Source organism: Akebia trifoliata, chromosome 12, assembly GCF_017979445.1.
Source record: "Akebia trifoliata isolate Shusen 1 chromosome 12, ASM1797944v1, whole genome shotgun sequence".
NCBI lineage: Eukaryota > Viridiplantae > Streptophyta > Magnoliopsida > Ranunculales > Lardizabalaceae > Akebia > Akebia trifoliata.
In genome coordinates this window covers 29,479,081-29,492,269 of record NC_141386.1, presented here as the reverse complement: position 1 = coordinate 29,492,269, position 13,189 = coordinate 29,479,081, and the positions used below count along the sequence as shown (strand labels likewise).

General features: G+C 34.0%; 1 pseudogene; it reads right to left on the bottom strand.

Annotated features, from left to right (window-relative positions):
- Window positions 1–9,119: 9,119 nt before the first annotated feature.
- Window positions 9,120–10,414, bottom strand: LOC147389357 (ethylene-responsive transcription factor ERF039 pseudogene; annotated as a pseudogene).
- Between the last annotated feature and the right edge of the window lie 2,775 nt (window positions 10,415–13,189).

The window sequence follows — 13,189 nt, the reverse complement described above, 5'->3', positions numbered from 1 at the left end:
GTTGCGTACAGATTGCGTATTATTTACCACGTGCATTCATCATTATTCTTTTCAATTTTAGTTCAAATTCTCCTTGGACAAACCATTTGTTTTTTAATAATGATTTTCTGACACCCTACTCTGACATATGCTTCTTGACGTGGCATGTACTAGAATCATATATTTTTTTCTTCAGGATACACAACTGCACATATTTATGAAGATGTACAGTTGTGTATCCCAAGGGAAAGAATTTGTGGCTGTAACCCATGCCACGTCAGGCGGGCATGTGTTAGAGGGGGTGTCAGAGAATCACACCTCTTTGCTTCTTTGCCATTAATTGAGTACAAATTAGAAAAGGATAATTACCATCCAATGTGTTGGATATAAAAAATTGCATTATTTGTATATTGAAAATCACACTCCATTTGTGGGTTTCTTTCCCCTCTAACCTTTATTTTATTTTTTCATCACCACACTCTAAAGCAAACAAAACCTAAATTTACATTTTTTACTGTTTAGAAATATAGTCTTTTTTCAAAATGTATTATTGAAAAGAGTTGTGATCATTTGACTACCACATGTAGCACACTAAATTGACTTTCCTAACATGACAAGTTTGAGAACCGTAGATATGTATGCCTCGGGATACACGGTTCTCTTAGGACACACATTTCAATGGGGAAGTGCAATTTTGTATTCCGAGATGTATAGATCTACGATCCCCAAACTTATCACGTGAGACTCTATTGAATGTGCCACGTGGGGTAATCAGATGATCACAATTCAATTGAAAAACATCAAAATCCCTTTGTGTGATATTTTTTTATGTTTGTTACTTGAGAACTTAATTATTGAAGAAAAAAAACAGAGGGTAAGGTAACTTGCCACTATTTTAGATTTTTAACATACAAATGGTACAATCTTGGTGGTAATTTATTTTTAATAGTTTTGTTTTGGTAAAATGCCATTAGATGTTGAAATATTTACGTACCAAAATAAATCTATTAATGCGTAAAAGAAATTAAAGTGAATTTACATATATACCCCTTTCATTTTAAAATATTCAGAAATGAAAGGAGTATAAAGGTAATTCACTTAAAAAATAAAAAAAGTTTTTTTTAAATATTTGCTTTTTTTTACATAGATGGATAAATTTACCCAGGCACGTAAATATTTCAAAGCTGTATTTGATTGTGTAATTGGGCCAAAAGCTTTGTCCAGTTTTGTATTTTCACGCTATAACTTTATTGGGTGAATTTTACACATCGTAGGCGTCAATGGGCCAAGGCCGTGCTGAGCTTAAGTTGGCCTTTTTTCCATTAGTCCAGCTCCTATTGTAAATCTAGGTTGAAGCCCAGAGCTACCATTTCATTGGGTTATTTAGATTCATATTGGTCCAATTTAAAATTGAGATCCAAATCTAACCATCTATGTCCTAAATCTTACAATTATAAGCCAACCCAACCTCAAGGAGCTATTAAATGGACCATCCTAAAAGCCCATCAGGCCCACTGAAACCTTCGTACAATTTGTCCTCCAAAGGTTATATCTAATTAATAAAACGTAAGGGTTGCCTTCCCAATGTTTATCCCCACATAAAGAGGGGTTCAGATTCAATTTTGAATTCATCTCGATGTTAACTTTCAACTTTATTTTAATCCATATAAGGGTTAATGAAATGGCCAAGACCACACCCAAGGAAGTAGAGGTCTTGAGTTCGAATCTCCCCTAAGGGATTAATCCTAGAAATTACCTAGTTCCCGTTGGGGAAGAGAACTACACATGTCCCTAGAATAAGTTGGGTGCTTTAAGAGGCCCGGACACCTCTGTTCGGAAAAAAAAGAAAAACAACTTTATTGTATTTTCCTCTTTTACCCCCTCCCCCCCCCCTCCCCCCTTTTCAAGAAGAGAGATTCTATTGCCATACCAATTTTTTCTAATGTCACCCTAATTCATATGTAAATCACCATAGAATTAGCATACATTTGGGGTGGCATTAGCAAAAGTAGGTGTGGCAATAGAAGCTCTCATCAAGAATACCCCTTTAATGTTATTGTTAGTCCTCTTTAAAAAAAATACCCTTTCAATTTTATATATTGCCTTTCCTTCTTTCCTTTTTACAATAATACTCATCCAATTTTATCATCTTTCCTTTTCTCCGTCTTCATTGTTTTTCCTCTTCTACCCCCAACCTCAGTACTCGACATGGTGAACTCTAGTATGTACAATGCTACATATATAAGAAGTACAAAGCTACATATATAAGTACATAGAAGCAAATAGGGTTTGGGCAATAATTCATGAAACAGACCTCTCTTTCTTGTCATGTCTTTTTCTATAGTACATGAAACCTCCTTTATTTCTACCGTGAGATGTTCTACCAAAATTAAATAGAATTTTCTTTTTCTTAGAAAAAGGTAGGTAGATGAAAGAATCTAGGTTACCCTTTACAACAAAGTGAGTCACACTAATGAATATTCTTCTTTCCCTTTCTAATGGTTCAAATGCCAACTCTAGAGAGCTTGGCTATGAGAGTAGGAAGTTGAAACTTGAAAGGAGTACTACATGTCACTGTTACACTTGAAAGAGATGCTATAACCACTGCATTATTGGTTTGGGTAACTTTACTCTGTTTTCCTCACGATACAACACTATTTATTTCCTCTTCTATCTTCTAAGTTTCTATTTTATCTATTATTTTTCCTTTTTCTTCATCATCTTTGTTTTTTATCTTTTGGTACTTACGAGTTGAAAACCATTAATTTATAGATAGATAGGGGTAGCTTTCGACAATCAAGTATTGGGAGTCAAAATTTGTCCTATGTGGGTTAAAAGTTTCGGATTGGACTGATTTTTTTTTTAAAGAATGATCTCTGCACCATAAAGGTCATTCTAAAAAAAAAAATCAGCCAAATCCGAAACTTCTAACCCTATCAAAAGTGATTTATAAATTAATGGTAAGACGATCCATAATTATAAATCACTTTTGATGGGGTTAGAAATTTAGATTAGGCTAATATTTTGTGAGGATGGCCTTCTCGCCATAGAGATAATCTTTTAAGCCATATAGGACAAAGGGGTTAACTCCCTATGTTGGTTGCTGAATGAGATCCAATAGATAGATATAGTAAATACATATCCATGGCAAGATTTGGAGAAACCAAAAACTAAATTTGGGTATGTTGGGCTTGTGTTAGGTTCATATTTTTCTAAGCTCAAACCCAAAATCAATCCTAATAATCCATTAATAGAAGGGTTCACCTATAATTTTCATAATTTTTAATAAATTATCTCAAATAGTGAGATAGTGATATGAATCATATATTATTATTTAACTAGAGTTTTCCCTTGCCTACGGCACATACATCCTCTTTTGGGTTAATGAGAAAATATAATAAAGTTAGAGCGGTATCGTTAAAAAATGGGGTAGAAGAGGAAAGATAGTAAAACGCGAGGGATATTATTAAAATGGATGGGGGAAATGAAAGGCAATAAAGTGTAAACTCATTCCATTGTAGTTGGGGTGGGAAGTTTATATCCTGCTACTGTAGTTGGAGTAAAACTCACCATTGAGTTTTATTATATAGATTTTATATTGAGCCATATCTTTAGTCAAGGTTTATGTCTTTGTATATTTCTTTTACATTTACTACTTCCATCCATTTTATTTTTTGTTACAGTTTCATTTTATTACTTATATCAAAGCCTTCTTTCTCAATAGCATCTTGGTTTTACATGTCCAAATCTACTTAATGAACTATTCGTTACTTTTTTTATTTTTTATTTTTTATGATGGGGGTTTTGAAACTTAAGTTCGACTAGTAGGATCGAAAGAGCCAGAGCTAGAACCATAGTCTAGGCCAAGGCATGTGCAACGTCCGCACATCACACGCATCAGGTTAGTGAGGTGCGCCCTCGTGGGTGGCTCCAAGGATTACCTCACTTGAATGTACTCATTTTTTTTTCTAGTCTCATCTTTATCCATCTCGACATCTTCATTTCTATTGTAATCATTTATGAATGTGATTTTTTTTTTATTGCACGATATTGACCTCTCTTCTTTCATTGCTATCTTGTAATTTATTTTTTTATTTTAGTATGACTAGAGTGTGTTATTCTCATACGACTCTACAAAGGTCCATCCACTTTATCCCCTCAATACTAATTTTATGAATTCTATCTTCACTATCAAACAATTTTATGGATTACTAAAAGAGGATAATATAATAGATTTTTCTAACAAGAGGTAAAAAATCTTGAGTGAGCATACAATGTGCTGCAATATATACCACATCAAATTATGATATTTTTATTCAACTAAGAATTCAAAAAAGAAAAAAGAAAAGGGAAAGAGACATACATTGAATTTACATGGTTTGCATCCGAAAAACTTGACAACTATATCTTGGAGCCAAATATAATTCGGGCATGTTTAACAATTGTCAATTACATTCCTAGGTAGAAGAAATATTCAAGTTGAATGTCTCGAAAGAGTGAGAGAAAGCTCTAAGAACTTAGATGGAGACACTGAAATTAGATATTTTTATTCAACTACGAATTAAAAAAAAAAAAAAAAAGGAAAATAGAGATACATTGAATTTATATAGTTTGCATTCGAAAAGTTTGACAACTATATCTTGGAGTCAAATATAATTCGGGCATGTTTAACAATTGTCAATTACATCCCTAGGTAGAAGAAATATTCAAGTTGATGTCTCAAAAGAGTGAGAGAAAACTCTAAAAGAACTCAAATGGAGACACTGAAATTAGATATTTTTATTCAACTAAGAATTAAAAAAAGGGAAGGGAAGGGAAGGGAAGGGAAGGGAAGGGGGGGGGGGGGGGGGGGGGGGAGGGGGGGGGGGGGGGGGGGGGGGGGGGGGGGGGGGGGGGGGGGAGGGGGAAGAGATATACATTGAGTTTACATAGTTTGCATTCAAAAAGTTTGACAACTATATCTTGGAGCCAAATATAATTCGGGCATGTTTAACAATTGTCAATTACATCCCTAATAGAAGAAATATTCAAGTTGAATGTCTCAAAAAAGCAAGAGAAATCTCTAAAAGAACTTAGATGGAGACACTAAAATTAGATATTTTTATTCAACTAAGAATACTAAAATAAAATATAAAAAAAAAAGAGAGATACATTGAATTTACATGGTTAGCATCCGAAAAGTTTGACAACTATATCTTGGAGCCAAATATAACTTGGGCATGTTTAACAATTGTCAATTACATCCCTAGGTAGAAGAAATATTCAAGTTGAATGTCTCAAAAGAGCGAGAGAAAGCTTTAAAAGAACTTAAATGGAGACGCTGAAATTAGATATTTTTATGCAACTAAGAATATTAAAAATAAATAAATAAATAAATAAATGGGAAAGAAAGATACATTGAATTTACATGGTTTGCATCCGAAAAGTTCGACAACTATATCTTGGAGCCAAATATAATTCGGGCATGTTTAACAATTGTCAATTACAGCCCTAAGTAGAAGACATATTCAAGTTGAATGTCTCAAAAGAGCGAGAGAAAACTCTAAAAGAACTTAGATGGAGACATTGAAATTAAATATGAATTCAGTCTCAATAACAGAATACTTGATTCATTAAAATCAAATGTTGCACAAATGAGTTAAATATTACATATGTGACTCAATATATGCAAACAGAAGGTAGTATTTATACCAAAATTTATAAACCAAGAAAAATCATTTTCCTTAATGCCCAATCGTGATTGTCAAACCTGCATCAATAAGATCATTCAAGAAAACTTCACATTCTTTAACAAATGAAATGAAAATGAATCCATTAACAAAGTAATTGACTGAATTTTTGCTCCGTTTGTGATCATTTAGTCAATAATGACCCATTATAGTTTAGGTTCCTTAAATCTTTTTTTTTTATTTTTTTTCGTAAATCAATTAAAATCCCCGCAACTGACAAAACTTGATCCGAATCTCTGCCTGATCAACTATCTTCAATGAATACAAAAACTTATTCAATCAGTAGGTTTGATCGATCCGATTGTTCTTTCAATATGAAAGAAATCTACTTATGTACATCGGAAATTATCCCTAATGTGACCCCAACCTAAATTAATGATATTTAGAGTTATTTAAAACTTAAATGTCACTTATAGTCTCCTTTGAAGGATGAAAAAAAAAATTAGATTCTTAGTCCCACTTTTCAATGACCAAATGTTAACCAAATAAAAAGGTGAGAAAGTGACTCAATTTCATCTCTCTCTCTCTCTTTCTCAAAATTAAAGGGAAACCATAAGAAAAGAGAAACCATGCATCAAAAGCATACAAGTATCCAATAATTTTGGGGTAAAAGCATGTGATGCATTCTTTCCGACTTAAAAATAAAAAAATGAAGATAAGTTTCAAAGTGTACCCTGATTCCCTTCCCTCCATTCTTTATTCTCTCCCCTTTTTATCTTTATTTGCACTATCAACTTCATCTAGAGGTATGTTGCATGTTTTTCTTAATTTTTGATACTTCAAATCCTATATAATTTGCTAACTTGGTTTACAATGTTAGAAAATCTAACATTTTTTATCCCAATTTTTAGCATCTAGTGTTCAAGTGTCAACAAAGAAAAACAAGATACAATGAATATCAAAAGTGGGAGAAAATGAAAATGACGATGATAATGATATTTCATCGTAATATACTTTTCTTCGTACTTTGTCATGTGTTTCACGTTTTGATTTTCTACTTATCATCAATTTCGCATATGTTTCAAAAGATCATAATTCAAGCATTGATGTTGAATAACACGACTACTAAATGTGACAAAATTTCATCCGTCAATAAAATAATTTATGACACTGTACTTGTTCATAGTGGATTGATGACTCAAGCAAAGCCTATAACAATCTAAAAAATATGCAAACAACTTTACTCGGATCCAATTTTGTGTCAATGTCGAACGAACGACTGAGATGGGATGAGAAATATAAATTTCCTAGAAAATCCCTAGGGATATGCTATAGAATTGGTGTCCAATGACATCGGACACGAGAAATTCCCAAATGTTAAGGTACTCAACATATTGCGAGTCATTTTCATGGGGGGGGAGACAAAGCTTGTATAAGATCAAGTCAAGCTTCCCTACTCTCCTTTTCACATCTCTCTAATGTTAATCTAGATCAAAGTCTAAACAAGCTTGCTAAGGTACATAATGACATATTAAAGACAACAAATCTCAATATTGAATCCTTAAAGACTTGGTCTAATTGTCATTTTTGCATAAAAATGATCAAATTTTTCTTGAAAAAACTTCCAAAAATATCGCTTTTTGCGTGAAAATTATGATCAAACTGGACAATAAATTCGAAAACTAGATTGGACGCGCAAGGCAATATGTGGTTGCCCAATTTTGGATGGATTAATCATTTTCAAATTTGAAAATTACTTTGCCCGGGCAAGTAACGACACGTGGGCTTGCATTATTATACTTTAGTACTACTAATTACTTGATTGTGGGGTCACAAGTTATGATCTTTCACCTTTAACAAAATTTGGGGCCTATGATCATTGGATTTGTGGTGAAAAAAGGCAAAAATAGTGATGGTCAGATCACATACCATTTGATACTGAGTGGCTTCTTCTGGACTAATTGGGACAGGATCCCTAAAAAAAATTCAGAATTTATATTGCCACACCGACTTTTTTTAATAACACGTTAGTTGATTAAAAATTATGCATTGCACATCAAGTAAGGATAAGAAAACACAAAAAATGGATCTGAAATTTAAAATGAAAGAGGAGAAGGGAGCCAACGATCAGATCTCCTCCTCGATTACCTTCCCTTTCATAATCAGTTCAGAGCTCAATCGAAATCAAAGATCTTTGGAAGAAGTAAAAAGGGTGCCATCGTTAAAATAATAGAATGATTATCTACACCCCGTTTACCATATTTAATGTTATTATTTGGTTTGCTATAAAAGAGTTGTTCCAACAATTTAAGCTAATCTAATTTGATTGGAGGAAAAATATTCTCTCCAAGTAGGATGCTTATACGTACCATTGTACTTAATACAACAGGACAATTGATGCTGTCGACACGTGGAACGTTAGCTTTGCATTTTCATCATCGCCACATGAAGCATTTCTCTTAATTTTACTCCGATCGATTGTGCATGGAAAATGAATTCTAATATATTTTCCTTCGAATTCAATTTCCTATCCAAATTTCAAAGTGATTTTTCCTACATCTGGGAAAATGATTTTTCCATATCCTAATATTATTCTCTCAATATTACTCACCTCCAACACTAAAAATCATAGTTTACAACTCAAGTACTCAACTCAGATTGTTCATATAGTCGAATCAAGTTGACAATTTGTAAGTTGACTTGAATGAGTCAAAAAATATTATATTTTATAAATATTTATAAAGAATAGTCTTTAATATCTTAAAATAAATTAAATATTTTTTTTTATTTTCTATAAAAATAAAAAGAAAATTAACTTGGTCGACTTTTGACTTGACTAGGTGCATTTTTTAGCTACCTTAACAAGTTGACTTGATGATTTACTAAGTTGAATTGGTAAGTTGGTTCACTCAAATTTTGGGGTGTTGAGACCCATCGGCCTAACTCATCCTCACAAAACCAGCTTGTAAGGTGAGGATTGTCCCAGAGTCCAAGAGCATGATACCTAGGCGGCATGGGACAATTGCTCACACTCCCCCGCTCTGATACCATGTAGAAGCCCATGGGTCTGACTCATCGTCATAAAACCGGCTTGTAAGGTAAGTATTGGCTCAGGTTTATATATAGCCCAAGGTCATGATACTTAGGCGATGTGGGACTATCGCTCACATGGGCCGAGTCACTTTGAAATTCGATCGAGTGGAGTCGATTCAATCAAATTTGAAGCTGTCTCGACGAATTTTAAAATTATCCTGAAATCCAATTCTCTTTTTGATATTTTCCTAGGTGCAATCAAATGATAGAAACCTATCTTCCAATGGTCTTCTTTTTCTAAAGGATTTACTTTTTTCCTTGAAAACAAATCCTTGCAATCAGATAGAGTCGGTAAATGGCCTTTCAACTTGATGAGACTCGTGTTGTCGTATTGAAACTTAGCGTCGAGAGTCTTGATTGAAGGTACAACTCTAGATATAAAGTTACAAAGTGAAATAAAATTTACCATTATTAATCCCAATAATTTGGACAAAGTATAGCTTACAATGATGATGAATTAAGAACTTATGTGATTGCATATTAATATACATGATAAGGGGGTGGAAATAATAGCTAATGTCACCTTTGTAGGTGCGTGTAATCAATTTGGGGGGGAACCCAACCCAGAAAATGAAGAGTACTCCAAAAGTGACTTCCCTGATTTGTGTATCATTTTGTTTGTAACCAAAATTTGGAAACACATTGATGAACCAAGTGATTTTCTAGTAGTGTTCCCAAGAAAATGGCTCCTCAAGTCGGAATCCAATGTCGGATCCAGTCCACAATGACAAAGAAGAATAGCAAAACCCATCAATTGGATCGACAAGGTCAACGCAGAGATCGGGCAGGTCGAATAGTGTGTCATAGTTGTCATCAATCGATGTGGAAATTGAGGATTCTTGAGTGTCATTTGATCCTGTAGTGGGAGTCGGGGATATTGGTAGCTCGGCTTGGCTTGGTTCAACTTCATCTTCGCGTCCTCTCCATTGATCAAATGTGGCTGCAGCCGCTTTTGCGGCGGCCTCTTGAATATCTTTAGGCGACGTGCTTGCAGGACGAGGAAGCTCAGAAGCCAATTCGGGAAAATTGAGGTAAGCGGAATGCCCTTTGATTGTAAGTGCCGCTACATCATGGGCTCGTGCTGCCATTTCGGGTGTAGAAAATGTCCCAAGCCATATTCTCGATTTCTTTCTTGGTTCGCGAATTTCTGACACCCATTTACCCCAATTACGCATTCTCACTCCACGATAAGTCGGGTGCTTGCCATCATTGCTACTCTTTCTTCGCTTCTTTGTATCATTGTCATCTTTCACTTCTAGGCCTTCCTTGATTGTGGTCGCCGTTTTATCAAATTCTGAGAAATTCTTCGGACCGGAGAAATTTATCCTGGTGGAGGTGGTGGTGGTGGTGGAGGTGGAAGAGGAGGAGTTTTGAGTCTCATACTTTCTAGTGAGTGGTCTTTCCATGGTTCAAGGGGAGAAGTAAGAGAATGTGAGAGGTTGTATATAACATAAAGGGTTGAGCTTTAATGATTCCTTAATAAATATGATTTGGAAGAAAAATAAAAGCATGGGCCCTATCACAAAGGAGGGTTACAGCATTTCTAATTTGTTATCTTCGAATGATTTTTATTTTTTATGTTTGTTTGTTTGACATCATCTTTTACGGCCCTTTGTACTGTGCCTTGGCATCTTTAGTCAGTGATTTGGATGTCAGGGCATTTTTCATGCATCCCATTGACACAAAAGCCATGAAATTCACATGGAACATGGCTTGGGACCCTCTTATGGTTTCCATTTTATTCCCCTTCTCATCAATGATGTTAGTGCCATGATCGCTTTTGTTTTTCTTTCTATTTCTTTCTTTCTCTTTTTATGATTTATTTGTCGTTGTAATATTACTATGTTTAATGGGTCAAATGTGGAGGCGATTTATAAAATTTAGCCAAAAATAAAAGGGTAATTTTGATTTACCTAAGGGGTTTCGGTATTTTGAAACTGATGAAATTCCCCTTAATTGATTACGATTCATCGTGAAAGATCAATGAAAAATGATGAAATTCCCTAATCTTCAACGATATTCACATGAAACATGGCTTGGGGTTCTTTTGTTGGGTCTCCTCTCATGCTTGCCATTTGATTCCCCTTCTCATCAATGATGTTACGTCATAATCGCTTTTTTTTTTCTTTCTTTCTCATTTTAATGATTTATATGTCGTTGAATATTACTATGTTTAACGGGCCAAATGTGGAGGCGATTTATCAAATTTAGCCAAAAATAAGGGTAATTTTGACCCCAAAAAAAAAAAAAAAATTTAATAATCTACAACTTAGATCACACCTCCTTAATAAGAGATATTAAATAAGTTAAATGAGAAAATAATTTAAAATGTTACCGTTGAGGACTTTGTCCAATATCAAGGGTTGAGTAAACATATGGATTGCCAAATAAATGAGAATTATTAACTTACCCTATAAGTCAAAGACATATTGATTTTTTTTCTTTGTTTTTTACTTTTATTTTTATGTGTGTGTCTGTCTCTATCTCTGTCTCCGTCTATGCGCGTATGTCCAGTGGACAAGGATTTTTTGGCAAGATGTTGTAGAAGGGGGTATTTTGGTCAGTTTGTATTTGTCTCTTGTAGAAATCCATGATCAAGGAGTATGTTAAAATTAGAGAGCTGCTACTGTCATACCAACTTTTTCTAACCCCACACCAACTATATGTAATTCTACACAGGAATTGGTGTGGCATTAGAAAAAGTTGGTGTGGAAATAGCAGTCCTATAAAATTACAACTCTACCCTTTAAAAAACAAGCCCATGTGTGAATCTAGTTTTATTTTAAATTAAGAATGCAACTCATACACATGTGGTGGACATTAACCTGTTACCTGTTACACCTGTTGCGTTGTCCCTATTCATACTTAATAAATATAAATTGTCAAATTGAATTATTATTTTTTTTAAAGAAAAATAATTGGATTCCTTCAAAGAATATTCGTAGAATAATACAGGTCTCCATCATACCAATTCGTTAGCTCAACGGTCATAAAAGTCGTATATGTGGCAACATTTTCTGATTTTTTTATTTTTTTATTTATGAAAAAAAAAATATCCACTAGTCAAATGGTCAACTTGAGGAGCCAATCTTATTTTTATAATAATTAAATTCAAAAATAAGAGATTTGTGTTCTAATTTGCAGGCTAATTCTCCTACAATGAGTTGGATGGTCATGTCTCATGTGTAGAGATCATATATTACAAGTTTAATAACATTTTATTTACAAGTAGAGAAAGAAAATGACCAATCACTGGGCAGTCATCGAGATTCGTGTATTATGATCGTAAGGGGCATCGTATTTATCTTGAAATCGAATCTGATCTGATAACTTAGGGTCAGGATTCGGGATGAAGAATTGAGGTTCAATTAGGAATTTACCCAACAATGATTGGATCCATATATCATTGGATCAGTTTCGGGTCCACCATATCCGCATCCATCGTGGACCCATCCAAATTCATAGTAATCAAGTTCTTCAAGAAGGTTTTGGAAAATTTTCAGAAAAATTAAGCCGAGGGATGGAATCAAAAAATCAACGATTCTTTATAACGATCTTTTTTCCCCCGTTATTTTTAACAAAATTCGACAATTTTTATGACAAAGATCCAAAAATATGGTATATTATAGATATTATTTCAAGTCGGATGGAATTCGGATAGATTATTCGAATCCATCTACATCGACCTCGATCCAAATCGAATTCAATTCCTGGACAGCTCTGATGAAGGAATCTTTTGATAGGATTTTAAATATCACATTTATTAACCCTAAATTCCATTAAAAAGTTAGACAAAACTTGGGCCCACCTCACATCTAATCTGACATTATTGGTGATTAAACATATGTTGTTGAAGGTACGGTACCCTTTGGTGATTAGGGTGGGCCTCTCCTATTTTCCCATGCCCAAAGGCAAGGATGATGGGACCAACCCCATCTAAAATCATAATTTGTTAACTCTCTAATGGAAACATAAATATAAATGTTGTTTGTATTTCCTGGCCTTCATGGTCTAATCAAAACCAATATTGTTGGCTTATCTGATCATCATCAATTTTTTTAGGTCCACACTTTGAACGGTTGTTAGCTACCCATATTATCATTTTTAAGATGTGGGGCCGCCGATGTTTTAATCATGATTAACTACTCCGTTCGTCTTATTTTGTTAGACAAATTGAGTAATGGTGGATTAACCATCAGCATGTCCTATAGATTATGTTATTTTAGCAATCTTTTATCGTTTTTAGTTTTCCTTATTCTTGCAAAAGCACTAAAGATCTAAATATATCATTCTTCATGATTGTAAATTTAGTCATATTAGGAACTATTTAATTGTACTTGGGATAGAAGTTTTCACATTTATAATTGTTATACAAATCATGTTTAAAGCATGCATGCATGCTTTTATATTACATTGTCCGGCCGAGGGATTACGTCAAGTTTAGTTGG